The sequence below is a fragment of the Myotis nattereri genome, assembly GCF_964212035.1.
Source record: "Myotis nattereri genome assembly, chromosome: 16".
Lineage (NCBI taxonomy): Eukaryota > Metazoa > Chordata > Mammalia > Chiroptera > Vespertilionidae > Myotis > Myotis nattereri.
In genome coordinates this window covers 39,447,206-39,464,634 of record NC_138091.1, presented here as the reverse complement: position 1 = coordinate 39,464,634, position 17,429 = coordinate 39,447,206, and the positions used below count along the sequence as shown (strand labels likewise).

Sequence of the window (17,429 nt, the reverse complement as noted above, 5' to 3'; positions counted from 1 at the left end):
GGGTGAATTTCCAAGAAGGAGAACTACAGATGGCTTTGCCTTTGGGGGTGTTCCCCCCACAACACCCCCAGTGACTCACTTCTGGGAAACACCTGGCTCCAGCTCGAGTCCTGGTTGTCTCTCTCAACCACTTTTGTGCAGAAGGAATTTCAGGGCCAACAGAGGGCTTTTACAAAGCCATGTGGTAATTCATTAGCCTTTTTCTGGTTGTTTTTAACCAGACTCACTTCTTTTTTTTCCTAAGTACCATTCACTCCCTCCCTCTCCGCCCCGATAAGCCTCTATTTGTCCTTCTAACTGAATTACAACCCCCTGCATACCTCCCCCTCTTTGTGTGGGATAAAATGCCAAGGGCTGGCTTGGACTTGTGTTCTCACCCCCAATGACCTGACTTCGCCATTGGTGGCCGTGGCCCTGGCTGAGCCAAGTCCCACAGTGGCCCCCCTGAAAGTCAGCATCGCAGCCTCCCTCCTGAGAGCTCTGAGGTTCAGCTTGTTCCCAGCAACTCAGCTGCCGCTGTGGGTAGGGCTCAGGTTGCACGCACAGCACACCGTGGCGTGGAACGGTGCTTTCTCAGCACAAAACACATGTTCGCTTTCCTGTGCTCTGTGGAGGGAAGCCCGTGGCTGGGAAGCGCTTGAACGCAGTTGTAACTGGAGGCAGTCAGCAGCACTTCTGCCCTTTGAAATGAACTTTAAGGCCGACGAGACTTCAGACATTAGGGCTTCCCCATGACGTGTGCTATAGTGACCTTTTTATTCCCCGACTTCCTCTCTCCTTACTAAGCATCACTTAAAGCAGTGATGCTCAACCTTCCTAATGCCGCGACCCTTTAATACAGTTCCTCATGTTGTGGGGACCCCCAATTTCACTGTTGCAAGTTGAACATAATTAAAGCATAGTGATTAATCACAAAAACAATATGTAATTATATATGTGTCTTCTGATGGTCTTAGGCGACCCCTGTGAAAGGGTCGTTCGACCCCCCAAAGGAGTCGCGACCCACAGGTTAAGAACCATAGAAGGGATGCCCACACGTGAGCAGAGACGGGATAGACTCCGATTTCATGAAATTAGCCATTTTTCTTTCCTCACAGCTTCTCTCAACCAGTGTGACTGCATGCGCCTTGCCTGAGAGGAGAAACGTGTCCTGTGCTCCCACGTGTGCTGTTACTTCACACAGCACACGCCTCTCCCCCGCCTCTAGGAGGCACCAGCACATTGGCCACCCCCCTTGTCTCTGAAGTCCTTTCTGGGACTCCGTGCTTGCCTGTCCTGGACCCCATTGGTTTGCTTCATGCTAATTATTAGGCCGTGTGTCTTGGGACACGTCACATCCAAGGCTAGGAGTGGGCATGTTCACCACCTGGCTTATAATTAGGTCTTCATTTGGCTGAGCAGAGGAGGGCTGCATTAAGTGCCAGCCTTCTGCTTCCTCTTGAGTGACAGGCCAGTCTTGTCCATCGTTTTTCCCCTACGGCTCTATTTAACTGGATGCCCGTGGGCCAGCCACGGCGGCCAGGAAGGATGGGAGGACATTCTGCATGCCGCCTCCCACTCTGGCCTGCTGAAAGGGGCCATTGTCGGCTCAGGAACGCTGCTTCGGATGGCGCGGAACATTCCTGCCTCTGCCCAGGCGCCTGTCCCCCAGAGGAGGCCGTTGGACAGCGCAGCCCAGACAGCCGGCGTCTCCGGCATGAGAACAAGCAATGGAGGTGTGTGCTGGTGGCGGAAGTGGCCTTGCATTCTTTAGCACAGAAGCACTTCCCCTCCGGGGTGGGGGGGGGGGGGGGCGGGCAGAGCTCACAGTTCCAACCTACACTTTTCTGTGTTTCGAGTCAGTACACAGATCATGACCTTTGCTGACCTCATTCCCCACCCCAATTTGAAAGTGATTGGTTTTGATGACACTGGCCTTGACCAGCCCCTTCCCCGGGGGAGATGACTGTGGTTTGGTGTCAGAGCCCGAGGGTCATCTTGGCGCCCTCCCTGGGACGGGAGCCGCGCAGGGCTCGGCCGTTACGGTTCTCTCTAAAGGGCGCAGTCGGGGTCTCCGGTGCGTGAGGGAGCCTCCGCTGCCCTCGGTGGATTCTCGGTAAACCTGACGGAGGTGGCGTTTTAGCCCTAAGAGTCTGACTTCCTCTGGAGTTTTGGATTCTGATTCTGGACATTAAAAGTCGCAGGTTGCTCTTTTCCAAACTTTTGGGCCGAAGGTGTGTGGATAAATACATTTCCAGCGTGAGGGACACAGGCCAATGGACTCGAAGACATCACCATTTGACCCACGCCTGGATTATTGTCACCAACAAGGAAATAAAGGACGACCGCTCGGCAAGCCCAGGCAGCGTGTGCGGATTTTATTGATGGAAAGGGACACAATTTGGATATATTCCCATTTCAGGGCGGCCAGAGCACAAGGAGTGCTTCGCTGTCACCATCCACTGACACCAGCCCCGTCGTGAGAGCCGTTAGCCTTTGCCCCACACCTTCGCTTTTCAGTGGAGGAACTGTATTTAAAGGGCCAGAAGGTTGAGAACCACTGGTTTAAGCAAAAGCAAAGGCATGGGCCAAAAACAACGTCATGCCTGGGACATATGGGGCGGTCGACTTTTATTTTCTCCCCTCCGCTCCGTGGGTAGCTGTTGGCCTGCCCGTTGAGACTTATGTTCCCGTGATTTCTGCTTCTTCCCTGGGTTTTGGCTCATTGCTTGGGGGAGACATATTTTCTTTTTCTTTTTAAAGCCGTTTTTGCATGTGTCCCCCTTTTCCAATCCTGGCATCTATTTCTTGTGATCCCTCGGCCTCTGCCAACCTCCGCCCTGGACAGGGCACCGTTGTTGGGGTATGGAGATGGCCTGACAGGAAAGTGATGTCTCGGAGCTGTGCGGGGCGGCCGGACCCTTCCCCCGGAATTCATTCGTCTGATAGCTGAATGGATCCTCCTTTGGTCAAGGCAGGCTCCTTCTCAGAAGAGCCACCGAGAAGCACACAGATTGGAGAAGAAAGCCCCCGGGGACCGCGCTACGAGATTACAGCCTGTATTCGATTATGCCGTCTGGGCAGAGGAGGCTAATGCAAATGAAACTATCCGTATGTTACCAGCTCGACGTCCTTCTCCAGTTCCGGGCTCTGTGACTGTGGGCCACCTGCTTCCCCACTCTGAGCTGTGGAATGGGGGTGCTGACCCCGCCGCCGCCACGGCAGCAGTGGCAGCTGTCCCTGCAGGGCCCCTGCGTGGCTGAGCACACAGTTAAGTGCTGCGCCTTCAGAGGTTTGTCGCGGGGCTTAAAGGGGCAAATGCGTGTGAGTGTTCGGCACACAGCCGAGCTCCCAGCAGGCCCTGGGCCGAGCCCTACTCTCTCCCGGCCCCTCCCCGCATCTCTGTAAATAGTTTGGGAAAGTCCGATGCGTATTAGAAACACTTCCCTTAAATGGGGTCCAATCAGGGTTCCAGCTCAGAAGCCGTGCGCCTTAAACTAGCTGGAAGGTTGCTGCCAAAGAGTACCCTCGTTCCCAGGAATTAGGAATCAGCTACCCCTGTGTGCGAATAAGCCGCATTCCCAAGTAGAGAGGGAACCCAGCATCTCGGCATTGTTTTCTGTGGGAGCAGGGATGTCTTAAAGCCACGAGTTTTCTCTTGTGGTTAGTCATTGGGCGAAGAATGTGGGTGCTGGTCGGTCGGTGCCAGATAATATGGACGTTACCGACATGCTTATAGTTTCTTGTCTTCCTGTTTTTCTGTGATCTTGACAAGACTGGCCTTTTCTCATCGTCGTCATCTCACAGATTAGGAAGTGAGTCCAGAAATCTTAATCACCTCAGTAGTGAGCGGGGGGAGGACCTGGGGGGGCCCCCTCAGCTGGGAAGGGGTGGGAGCCTGGAAAACACCACGAGATGTAATTCTGGTGGAACTTGCTTCTGTGTAAGACTGATCATCTTCTCACCTTATCTTCGCTGTAGAAGAGTGCACAAGTTTCTCTGAACAAAATTGAGATAATTTCTGAAGTCCTTAAGTATGTCTGTCTCCGTTGAGTCAGAGTGTGCCTTCACTTTTGGGGTCCTTCCCAGGGTGTCTCTCTCTCTCGATGCTCCCGAAGACTCCATGTGGGGAGTAGTGCGGGCGGAGCTGGTCTCTCTGGAGGTGCATGTCTTTCAGTCACCTCACCTCTCAGCCTGAGTGTCCTCGTCTGCCAGATGGGAGGAATAATACACCCAGGAGAATGCCCAGCAGAGAGTGAGTGGCAGCTGTTGTGTTCATTTTTCAGCCTCCTGCGTGGCTGGCAGTACTGTCCTGGCCCAGATGTGGACATCACGGCATTTGGGACTCGAGCATGACCGATCATAGGCTGGAATGGACACCAAGCAACACAGAATTGTATGCTTAGCCAGGAGGCAGTCAGGGTCACAGATGCCTGACAGTAGGATGTGCCCACAGGACACGGGGGCGGGGGCGGTGGGGGGGGATCCTGGAGAGAAGAGCCACTGTTTGCCCGTGGTGACCTCTCTCACATCCTGTCTGTGCAGCCGCGTCCCAGGCGCACCAGGGGTCAGACTTCTGGACTTGGTCCTTTTATCTTCCAAGCCAGGAAAAGGACCTTCCGCCCCCTCCCAGCCCCTCCAGCAGCCATCTGAGCTCATCTGTGCACAGGCTAATGCACACAGTGATTTTTGAAGGCCGTTTTGTTTTTGCAACGTCATATTTCTTTGTAGCTTTCTCACATTTTCACTGTTGAGTTTCCTTTTAGTCTGTTTTAACCCCGTGACTCCCTCTGCCTTAAAAAAAGAAAAAAACACACACAAAAAATACTCCTTTGCATTCTTAAGAACATCAAGCTAGGGTGTGTGTGTGTGTGTGTGTGTGTGTGTGTGTGTGAATGAGTGCTATTGGTGGAGACTGTCTTTCTGTTGCATTAACAGTCATAAGGTACAACAAGAAAGGACACACGTCTAGTTCATGAATTATTCTTACATTTCCCGAGACTAAAGATTTCAATTTCAGCAGAAATGGTTAATCTTGACATGAGAGGGTGACGTGCGGAAACCACGTTGGGCCCATAGATGGTTCTGGCCACTCAGAGCATAGGCCCCGGTTTCCCTGCCCTGGGTTCCACGGCGCACTCAGACGTACGTGTACGTGTAGTCCTAGGTCACACCAGTTAAAAAGGAGTGAAAAGCATAAAACAGTGTTAGAAAAGATCACCACGCTTAGAGATAGGAATCCAGCATTGCTCATGCAATCTGAGGATTTGAAAAATCAGTTGAAACATCAGTTGAAACATGGAGGCCTCCTGTCTTTTTGTGGAGAAATCCAGTCTGTGTCCCTCCTTCAGACGGGGAGTTATAGAGCCGTTGCCTCTGCTGCTAGGAAGGCATAGTCCGTCCCCCTCAACCCTTCCCCCCGCCCCGAAACCCTAGGCCAGCAAACTTCTGGAAGCATCTGTGGAAGCTTTGAATGCTGCTATTTAAGAGCTGATGAAGAGGCAGCTTGCAGAAAAACCTCAAAAATAAATACTCTGATTCATCATTGTTGTTCAGGCTCTCCAGCCCGCAGAGCCAGCCCAGGGCTCCCGAGACAAAGGGTAACATTCAGCACCGAGCAGGTTCAGCCCCAGTCGGGAGCCCTGACTGTCAGTGAGGGGGTGGAGAGGGAGGCAGCTGGCTGCAAAACCCGGGACAGGCTCTGCGCAGAAGGGGCAGCCTGTGCCGGTTCAACTTCGTGGGGGGGGGGAGTGGAGAATCTAAAGACGGGCGTCTTCTGAGATCAGGGACTGTCTCATAAATAGCCCAGCGCAGTCAGCCATGTGGCTGCTGCAGTGCGGGGGCCGCAGGCGGAAGCAGAGCCTGCAGTGGGGGTGGGGGAGCGGGGCCTGCAGCCTTGAGCTCTGGACCCCCCAGCAGTCTGCGGGGGCCGCAGCGGCGGCATGGAAGGCATTGAGCCGGAACACCTGGATTGTTTGCGGACGGTTTCTAGGACTTGGGCCTGTGAGACCAGTATCCGAGGATCCCCAGTTCTGCCATCGCTTCTCTGGCTCCACCTTCTGCATCTCCGTGGGTCCTCCTGCCCGGGACAGAGGGATGGCCGGCCTCCCTTGTGGCGCTGGACTGCGCTGGCATGTGACAGGTGCATAGTCAGGGGTAGTTATCAGTGTGGCCTTTGACCTCTGGGTCTGGCAATCACTGGAGGTGTTTCCTTGTGCATTTCACTCTAAACCCTCTGAGCCTGGGTTTTCTCAGTGAGGAAAAACGGCAGCCCCTGTCCCGCCCCACCCTGCCGTGAGAGCCCAGTAAGACGAGGCGTGGGCCAGAGTTTAGTAGAACTCTACAGAGGTCGGAAGTGGCTGTTCCGAGTTTTCCCTCGTGCATCCATTCTCTGGCCACCACATGCTGGTTAGTGACTACGGCAGCGACAGGGAAGGCCAAGGTCTAGATGAGACTCTCAAAAGAGTCTGGCTTGTTCCTTACAATAGTTCTAGTAAGAGGGTTTGCTGAGCCAAGATGTGGAAGCGAGGGTGGGTTTGCTTCTTAACGAGACTTCAATCTGTCGTGTGTGTTTCTGCGTTGCAGAGGTGAGCGAGGGTGCAGTGTGGTCTTGGGGAAGGCGCTGTGCCTGTCCCATGTGCTCCTCCCCCTCGGTTCTTCAAAGGGACCGAGGAACCTCAGCAGAGCCAAGGGAGACCAAAAGATTCGGGAGACGTAGCTCTCTCATTTTTCCCCTCTGTGGCCTGAATTAATTTCTGCAACGGCGAGCAGTTGACTGAGATTCAAAGCTAGTTTGCCCTTCTGGGCGTGGATGTGGAAGGAGAACTAGTTCCCACTGTCCTGAGGCGCATCCGGGGCAGCAGCTGGCACACGCGGCTCTGAGACAGGCGTCCGTGTGGGAGGCAGGGCCGGCTGCTGAACCCCCACCCCCCTCCCCACCGTGTCCCAGCCTTTCAGAAGTGCAGCGTGTGTGACTCTGGTGTCGACTGTATACATACGAAAGCCACACAGGGAGGCAACCAGTGATGCCGAAAACCAAGGAAAAGTATTGCCATTTGATATTTACGTATCTGTATTGGGGGTTTCAGAAAAATATGTGCCCTGTAAAATGTGTAATTCTGTTGTTTAAAACTCTCTGAGTCTGTTCAGATTTTCCATCCATGTGTGCCTCTTGGTTATCACCTAAATGTCAAAGGCCTAAGCTTGCATGAGCCCCTGAAACATTTTTGGGTCTCACGGGAGATTTTCATAGATACTTTGACCATATTTGTTCTAGGTGAGGTTGATAATAAGGCACCAAGTGGAATCCCATGGTAGGAGTTTAGTGCCAGGCATTTACACGGGCCCTAAGCTTGTGTCACAGTTATTAATGGTGCTATACAAAGCCACAGGGCAGAGAACAGTTATTCCATGCCTTTAAAACTTAATAGTTAACATGTTAAGAGTTTATACAGAGTTAAGCCAAACTCTTTTCCTAACCTTAAAGATAATCACAGGGTGGTGTATCAGACAGTGTTAGAAATAGGATCTTCTTTCCTGTTTATTATGTCTAGGATTTCCATGGCACAGTTTGCAATTAGTTGACTCAGGTCACATTTACTCACATCATTCCATGCACAAGCTTCGTGGACATTCAGTGGTGGTACTCAGCCTAAAGAGCTTCTGGTATGTAGATAGGAGACGGGCAACTGGTAAACCCCTGGGATATGAGCAAGCCAGGGCACTGGAAGTGCCGAGTGCTGTGGAGGTGAGAGCTGGGGGGTTCCCTCTGCCCGAGGAAGGCTTCTTGGAAAAGAGAGCAGGTACAAAGGACCTGGGAAGATGCTACAGGAAGACTTGGGTGAGGGGACACTGCGGCCAAGGGCAGAGCATTCTGGGCAGAGGCACCATGTTAGGAAGTGTGAGAACTATTCAGATGGTTGGGCAGTGTTCGGTGAAGGCTGGGAAGATCAGTGGGAGCAGCTCGGAGAGACTAACGCCTTGTGTCTGCTTCTCTTGAAAAATGTTATCATGCTATTACATGACAAGGTACAGGTTAATGCCTATTCTTTTTGTTTTATTGAATTGAAATTATATTTGGCAGGTCATGATTATTCTAGTGTGTGCCCGTCAGTTTCTCAGAACAGGGGCAGCATGTTAAAGGTAGCATTTGATGAGTCAATGAGATCTTTCCAAGATCCTTCTGTACTTGAAAAATGTAATAGTTATAACGTAGCTTGGAGTTCCAGCTAAACAGTCAATGATTGCTTCATCTGTAAGCATCCAATTAAAGTCGATTTATCCTATTATTTTCACACAGTTGCCAAAGCTACACACTTCTGTAATCTCTACTCTTTTGATAGTCAGTAAAATGTTTAGCACAATATGCTTGACTGAGCACCTGACGATGTGTGAACTTTGCCTCCTACATGGTCACCTGCCTTTTCTCTTCGATGGCGGCAGGTTTCTGAGCGGTGAATGGAGCTGAAGGTGTCATGTGAACTATAATTGGGGGTTTTCTTTCCAACAGTTCAAGTGTACTAATTGAATGTTCCACAGAATGCCCATGTCTCATGGCTTCCTGGCAACCTTGAAACACCATGTGTCTCCTTCTTGCTCTTCTCGCCAAAACCCTACTCGAGGTCTCATTTACATAAGGAAAAACTAAGATACTAAAACATGTCACTGTGAGATGAGGCTTTGGATGTTATTTGAAAGAAACCAGCGCATTCCAGCTTCTCTGCCAGCATTCCTGAGGGCTCACAGTGCAGCGCTGCGGACACCAGATGGGGCAGCATAAGTGCTGGGATGAGGCCCATGCACCCTGCTCTATACAAGTAGCCAGCGGCCAGCATCCATTACCCAAAAGGAGCCCGTCCTCTGGCTCCCTGTGTTAAAGGTTTTGTTCAGGAAGACAGTAGACTCGTTGAGAAAAGGACTAAATTTCGTTTTTTTTTAATATGTTTTTGAAAATATGTTTTTATTGATTTCAGAGAGAGGAAGGGAGAGGGAGCGAGAGATAGAAACATCAGTGATGAAAGAGAATCATTGATCGGCTGCCTCCTGCACGCCCCCTACTTGATTTTCGGAATCAAGCCCAAAATCCTAGGTATATGCCCTGACCTGGAATGAAGCCATGACCTGGTTCATGGGTCGATGCTCAACCACTGAGCCACACCAGCTAGGCTAAATATATTTTTATTTAATTTTTAGAGAGAGGGGAAGGGAGAATGAGAGAGAGAGAAACATAGATGTGAGAGAGAACCATCAATTGGTTGCCTCCCTTACGAGCCCTGACTGGGGACTGAACCCACAACCTGGACATGTGCCCTGACCCCGAATCAAACTGGCGACCTTATGGTGCAGCAGGTGATGCTCAACCAACTGAGCCACACCAGCCAGGGCAGGACTGAATTTCAACAAGCCCAATAAGGAAATGAGACTGCTCAAGGCCACACAGCATAGAAACAAAAGCCCTGGATAGCTCACAGACCCCATCGCAGTGGAGTAGAATACTATAAACACTGATTCGGGGTTGTCATGGTGACCATTGAGAACATGTTTAATTATATTTATGTATTCTGTGTAAGAAAGCAGGGTACTTACAGACAGGTTAGAAATATTTGTATACACATTGGTTTAAAAAATAACCAACTGAAAACAAGCCTTTGTCCATAAAATGCTGATTTGCTTCTGTGGCTGATGAAAACAGGGGATGAGGACTGGCCAGGACCCCACACAGTCCAGCCGATCATTCCCTTCCACTTTGGAATAGGACTCACTTGAGGCCCAGACCCCTCTCAGGAAACGGAAATCTTGGGGAGAGGCGGGTGATGTGGGCAACAATAGACGTGACTGTGTTCTAGCCACCCCCTTTCAATCAGCACCAAAAAGGGGACAGACACAGAAAACTTCATACTGATTGATAGTCAGTAGTTGTGCAGGTTCCGCTTGGACTTCCTCTGGTTTGGCCTCTAACCTTGACCGGGAATCGAACCCTTCGGTCCGAGGGCCAGTGCTCTAACCACCGAGCACCCGGCCAGGGCTCAGCACTTTAAGTGAGACAGGTGCGCAGGAAGGGCTGCTCTTCCTTCCGATTGGGAGGCATGATGGATGGGGTGGAGCCATGTAGAGTGTGTGTCACCCTCTTTGACAGCCAACTTCTGGGCTGCAGCACACGAGACCTCCTGGACGGAAACCGCCCCCCACAGATCCCTCCCCACTGAGAACATGCTTTCCCGCCATCTTGCAGAATCCTGGCGGAGCGATGCTTTCCTCCTTAACTTCCTTTGGTGTTGCTCATCCCCCCGTGTCACTGGGTCACCTTTGGACGGAGAAGCCAGATTGCTGCCTCCCCACCCCATGTGGCAGATCCTCTTTACAGATGTCTTATCAAGTGTTCCTCCTGGGAAGTGTATCTTGTCAAAAAGCCTAGTTTCTAACTTTACCTGAGAAATGTCGAGGCCGTGTGGTGCCCATCGCCTCGTGTACTTGCACTACGGGGGCACCACGCCTCCCAGCTCTCCTCTGAATTACGGGGACAGGAAGTCTTTGGATTTATATTACTGTTGTTACTGGCACATCTGTTAGGAGCTACGCCCAATGACAGACTGTTTCCGTAGTAATTTTAGACTGTCGTTAGGTTTCCCCTTCAGGTGGCTGTTTAAGATGAAAAACCGTGTGGAATCCAAGAGGAACTCATAGAGTGTTCCCTTTGTCACACCTTGGCGATGGACGCAGCTAATTATTTTTGGTTCCTGTCATCAAATAGCCTTCTCTTTTGTTTGGCCGAATGAATTTCCAATCGCTACCGGTTTTTCTTAAGAACAACGTTCTGGGAAAAGGAAGGCATTGCTCCAGCTCAGCTCAGCATGGGGAGCCATCCCTGGAGCCGGCCCGGGGGCGGGCATTCTTTTCCCCTGAGCTGCCTCTGCGCAGGGAACACCTTACGCTCCCAGTTTTGAACACATTTGGGTCTTTTGCTGAAAGGCACTTTCAAAATGGAAGAATAGAAACATCTATTAAGTAGGCATCTGCCCCTGGAGCTGATACCAATGAGTTAATGTATGTGCTCTGAGAAGGATCTTAAAAAAAAAAAAAAAAAAAAAAAAAAAGTGAAGACAGTAGTTTTCATGGGCATTAGTGACCAAAGCTATCCAACGCCATTGTAGTCCACAATACATTATTCAAAGAGATTATGGCAGAGTGGACTCAGAAATGGAAATATTTGACCCAAGAAAGAGACAGTTGGAAGAGCTCAAAGCTGTTTTTAGACATTTGATAGGCAGTGGGTGATCCCCAGGGAAAGACCAGGCAGGACCAGGGCCGGGGAAGAAGGAAGCAGCAGCTCCAGGACCTGACCAGGCGGTTTCACCAAGTTGTAAGCCTCTTCAGAGGTGAGTGGGTGACTTCCCCCGTTCTCCCAGGGGCATTGCTTCAACTGGGGGAAAGGGATGGGTAGGACTCAATGAAAGGGTAGAAAACTTTCTACAGTCTCTGATTTTCTTAAGGGACTTGAGAAAGATACATAATGAATTATTCAGAGACACCTCCCTGTGAAGCAAGTTGCACCGAGCCAGACAACTTAATACAAATTGGAATTCTAAAATTGCTAGTAATAGATTTTCTTCATGCACTCTACTTACAATAGCAGCTTCCTGCTTGACATTTCTTAGACATATCACTCCCGCTCCCATAGTTACTCATTGAATGGATGTGGAATCTGACGCAGAAAATGATGTACGCTGTTGAATGTGTTATGCATGTCTTAAAATTTGGGGAGGAGGAGGGAAGGTTATTCATTAGGATTTTTCAAATGCATATATTCAATATAATTGTTGGTGTAACAGCTCTCTTCATGGAGTAGAAACCAAAATATGGTTTATCTTTTATATGGGGGGGGGGGCTTTTTTGAGCAATTTTAGCAAAGGTTAATGCCTCTTTTAGGGTGCATTGTAGTGGAGCCCACAGAGATTTCTTCAGCAGGCACAATGGTTGTTCATGTCATATTTTCAAAATTGGAAACATGTTCCCAGTATTTGTTTCCCTAATGAATGAGACGCACCTTGGCAGGTTGTCCTTAGGCGTGTGAGGGGACGTTTGCTAGACAGCAGTGTTTTGAGTTCATATGCAGACAGATGCATCAAAGTCCCGGATGCTCTCCCTCTCCCCCTTCCTCTCTCTCTAAAATTTATATAGATATATATCTTCAGCTGAGGATTAAAAACAAACAAACAAAAAGATGATCCTGACTACAGCCCTGAGAAAGAAAAAAAGGGAGAATGGGCAAGAGAGAAGGTGAGAGCAGCAGTGGGCAGTGGGCCATCGCAGTTGCTCAGGTGAAAGTCAGTAAAGCCCACACCTGGAGCGGGGACCGAGAAAGTGGAGGGAAAGGAAGGACAGCCAGGGGCTCGGTTAGGGACCAGGTGTGGGCCATCCCGCTGTGCAGCTTGGATAGGCTCACCACGGGCTGGGCGTGCTCTTGATGATCGTTCGAAGTCCTCTTACTAGAGAAAGTGAATGGGTCCCAAGCGGCACTCTGTGCCAAGCGGGAGCAGTGCTGGCGAGAACCGAGCTAGGCTCAGGTGGGGCTCAGTGCTGGAGACGTTCTCCCTCGCTGTGACGGCCCGTTAAGCATCCCTCTGGGCTCAGAGGCACAGCTCAGGGACCCACACATTGGAATCCATCAAAGCTTTTGTAGGAGACCATAAAGGATTGGGGCAAAGAGTCCTCGCGTCAGAGCCTGTTCCAGCAGGAATGAGGCGCAGGGGCCCTCTGGCGCCTCATCTTAAAGTTTGGGAAACGGAGGCTCAGAGAGGTTCCGGATTGTTCATCCAGAGACACGCAGCCAGGTGGGGACAGAGCTGGAGAAAGGCTGTCAATGGAAGCTCTCTTACTGAGAATTTCGAGTGATACTTGTGCAAATCTTCAATATAATCCTCCTAGGGTAGACTTTAACAAGTCCTTTTGGAATGAGTTTATTTAAGGATTAAGCCAGTCAAAAAGCACCAAAAAACACACAACCACCCAGGATTGTTTCAAGTAAACAGCTTAGAAGTGGATCTCAGTGTTCTGAGCATCGTTTCCCTCGTGCGTGCACTGTGCTAATTGGGCTCCAGGCTCTTCTGTGAGTCAACCAGTTTCAGATCGAATGAGTCCTGGCCTCTGGGGCAGGTAGATTTGGGAATTCACTGTTTGTGGTGTGTTTAAGTGTCACTTTCCCCCTTTTGTTTTAATAAGCTCTGAGCTGTAAGACGGCCACGGAGGCTTGGTGCATAGAAACGAGTGCTCTAAAACATTGTGGCGGGCCTCGCAGCCGCATGGTCTCTGGTTCAGATTTGGAGTTGAAGGTTGATTAGGATGCGGGCTCTTCCTCATACATGCGGAGGTCCTCTCCCGTGTGAACAGTGTGACAGTCATTTACCAATCGGGGAGCTGAGCATGTGGGTGTGCTTGGCAGAGAGCGATTCTCCTGCCGATGGCTGGCGGGGGACTGTCGCATTCGAGTGCCCAGGGGAGCTGTGTAGCAGCTAAATCAGAACTCGGAAGCAGTTGTCAGGGAGGGCCTCAGCTGAGCCCAGAGGAAATCGAGAAAACAAGAATACAATTTAAAATGTAAAATACAAACTGAAGTTGAAGCCATTTCTACAAAAAAAAAAAAAAAAATAGGAACATTTCGTAAGTATTGTAAGGCTCAGGAAAATAGAAGAGGTTGTCTTCATTTCAAACCCATCACCAGCGTGTTCTTTAGGGGGGAATTTCTGATTTTTTGTTGTTGTTAATCTTCACCCGAGGATATTTTTCCACTGATTTTTAGAGTAGAAGGAAGGGGAAGAGACAGAGAGAAACATCCATGTGAGAGAGACACATGGATTGGTTGCCTTCCACACGCACCCCAACTAGGGCCAGGTATGTGCCCTTGACTGGAATTGAACCCAGGACCCTTCAGTCCATGGGCCAATGCTCTATCCACTGAGCCAAACAGCCTAGGGTGAATTTCTGATTTTTGCCAGAGAGTTTTCCTAAGTTGGGAAGCATCCTGATGTAGAGGGAAGAAGTGGGCTGTCACTGTGCAGCCCCAAGTTGGGTGTGGGACTCTAGGCAGGTCACCCAAGCTCTGAGTCGCCATGTCCCCATCTGCAAAACAGGCATAGCAGCATGAGCCCATCTGACCACACTGCATTGTGGAGAGGGTCAAATGAGGCCATTTGTAAGCAATATGACACCATTCAGACAAAGTCTAAATTTCCTCCCAGCTCTGTGCTTCTTTAATTCAGGCTGTACTTGGAGAACTTAAAAATATCACCAGCCCCATCTCTGATATTTCCCTTCCACTTGGTTTTGGGTTGGCACCAGGTCTTGAAGGTTTTCAAAGCACTTGAGGTAATTAATTCTGGGCTAACCTGGCTGAGGCCTGACAGGTAGGGGGTGCTATAGGGAGTTTGAGGACCTCCATCTTCAAGAAGTCAGTCATCGGTCCAGGGAGATTGTTGGCCGTCTTCTCAAAACAGTGCTTCCTTTCTCTCTGCTCACTTCCTGACCCTCCCAGGTTTTCCCTGCAAGTTTCCCCATTTAAATAGTGATTCAGCCAAAGCCTGCTGGGGGTTGAAGTACTAGGGAGACAACTGCATGAAAAGGTGGGCCCATGGAGAGCAAGAGCTACTGTTTTCCTTAAAGCATATCATTTTGAGTGATTCTGCAGCCTGTTAAATTAGACTGATGAAATTAATCTGATAAGGTGGTAGCAGGTTAAATCTGCAGAAATGATCTTTTTCACATGCTGTTTAATTCAGTCAAGATTAATGATAGCTCTGTGTTTACTGATAGAGCGGAAGTTTAACGTGTCGAGTACAGAATTCATTATCCTGTTTTAATGAAGAAATCCTGCTTCCTTGTCAGCTTCCATGCAGTACAGCTCGATGCTACTTTGAGTTACAAAGATCACAAGGGTACAGGCAGAGGGAGCTGCGTTTTACCCTTCAGCTGGGTTAGCTTTGACCCTGCCACTGGGAATGTGTCTTCTAATCTGAAGAGAGCACATCCTCTTGGCTTTAGATTGCCCTTCACTGGGTGTCATTTCCACACCCGGGGATAATGCTGCTCTGAATAATAGGGTGTATGATCCAACATTTCCATTTGGGGGTATATACCCAAAAGAAATAAAAGCAGGGTATTGGGGTATTTGCACATGCATGTTTATGGAAGCATTCGTCACAATAGGCAAAAGATTGGAAGCAGCCCAAGTGTCCATCAGTGAATGAATGGATAAGCCAAATGGGGTCTATCCATACAGTGGAACAGTATTCAGCATGAAAACGGGAGGGCTTTCTGACACATGCTACGACATGGATGAACCTGGAAGACATCATGCTAAATAAAAAAGCCAGTCATAGAAGGACTAAGACTGTATGATTGCACTGACAGTCTATGCCTAGAGCAGTCAAATTCTTAGAACAGGGCTGGCGCTGGGGAGAGGAGAATGAAGGCGTAAGGTCTAATTGATACAGCGTTTCAGCTGGGGAAGATGCAGAAGTTCTGGAGACGAGTGGTGGCCATGGTGGCTCGGCAGGGTGAACGTCCTTAATGTCACTGAACTGCACACTTAAAAATGGTTAAAATAACAAAGTTTGTTATAAATCTTTTACCACAGTTTTTAAAAATTGTAAAAAAACAACAACAAAAGAATAGGTATGTCCGTAGGACCTCTCTGCCCTAATTCAGAAGGGTTCTACCCCAGGAAAAGGTGGTGAACTCTTCAGTGTTTTAGCCAGCATAGCAGCCACCATACTCTTCCTTCTTGCTTAAAGCTTTGGGGGATGGGGATGGGGGGAGAATAGCAGTTACTGAGAGGTGTTTAGGGCAACCTGGGAAGGAGATCTTGCAGGAACCCAGAGCGTGGTGAGGACAAATGGGAGGAAAGCCACTCTAGGGGTCCATTTTTCCCCTTATCAGTGGCTCACCCACATTTTTTAGGTCCCATGAGCCTTTTGTGTCCACCCTCTGGTGTTCTCAGATATCCCAGTGTATGTGAAAACAATCATAGTAACAACAGGAACACATGTTCCAGTACAGTAGGCCCTCGGGTTATGTCGGCAATCCCTTCCTACAGTGTGAGATAACGCGATTTTCGCCGTAAGTCGGAACCCACCTACATAAGCACCTTTGTCACCCACATGGAGCACACACACAGCAGTAATGAAGTGAAACAAAGACATTTAAAAGAAAGATAACAATTCCTGACCTTTACTTGTGGTAAATAAATAATAAGAAACATAAAGCATATATTTATATACGTCAAAATGACGGAACTTCTTTTTTTTTTTTTTATAAATAAATGGGAGATGGCGACGTAACCACAAAACGACGTACGTCGAGTCCAATGTAACCTGAGGACTGCCTGTATATGTGAAAATTATAAGTAACATTAAAAAATACTCCATGCCAACCCTTGTGAGAAACGCTTTAAGTAGAACAGCAACCGTAAAAGCTTCTGTTGTGATCTCCATGTTAGAGATGACCAAAGTGAGGACAGAGCAAGTAATTGTCCATGGCACACAGCTTGGCAACAGGCATCCGAGCCAGGATGGGACTGGCTCCCGCCTCTGTGGATGGCTGACGTGTGTCCAACTTGCATTATCTCCTCTGCATAGAGTGGGTGCCCAGACATTAATTAGCTTGGTAAATTTTTATACAGAAGGTGTTTTTTTATTCAGAATGGAATGATGGCCCTTTCCCGTCATGTCTGCTTGAAGGACCAGCAACTGTGGCAGTTATATCATCCTGTACACTTTTTAAAAAATTAACAGACTGTTTTTTTAAGAGCAGTTGTTTTAGGTTTATAGAAAAATTGAATGGCAATACAGAGTTCCTATATTAACATGCAATTTTCTGTTTTATTAACAACTTGTATTAGTATCATACTGTGTTATAATCATAAATTAGTATAGTTATAAATTAGTATCATACTCTGTTATCAATATTGATATATTATTAACTAAAGTCCATAGTTTATATTAGGGTTCACTCTTTATGATGTATGTAGTTCTGTGGGTTTTGATAGATTTTACATGTGTCTATCATTATAGTATCACTAGAGGCCCGGTACACGAAATTCGTGCACATGGCAGGGGTGGGGGGTGGTCCTTTAGCCCGGCCTGTGCCCCCTTGCAGTCCAGGACCCCTTGGGGGATGTCCACCTGCCACGGAGGCAGGAGAGGTTCCTGCCATGGCCACTTCGCTCACCAGCTGTGAGCCTGGCTTCTGACTGAGCAGCGCTCCCCCTATGGAAGCACACTGACCACCAGGGGGCAGCTCCTGCATTCAATGTCTGCCCCTAATGGTCAGTGAGTGTCATAGCAACCGGTCATATCGCTGTTCGGTCAATTTGCATATTAGGCTTTTATTATATAGGACTAGAAGCTGGTGCATGAATTCATGCACCAGTGGGGTCTCTTGGCCTGGCCTGCAGGATC

General features: G+C 49.1%; 1 protein-coding gene across 1 annotated transcript in view; it reads left to right on the top strand.

Moving 5' to 3' along the window:
* PRKCA (protein kinase C alpha) overlaps positions 1 to 17,429 on the top strand; it is a 282,419-nt gene that overhangs the window by 146,570 nt on the left and 118,420 nt on the right. The gene's annotated exons all lie outside the window — the stretch shown is intronic.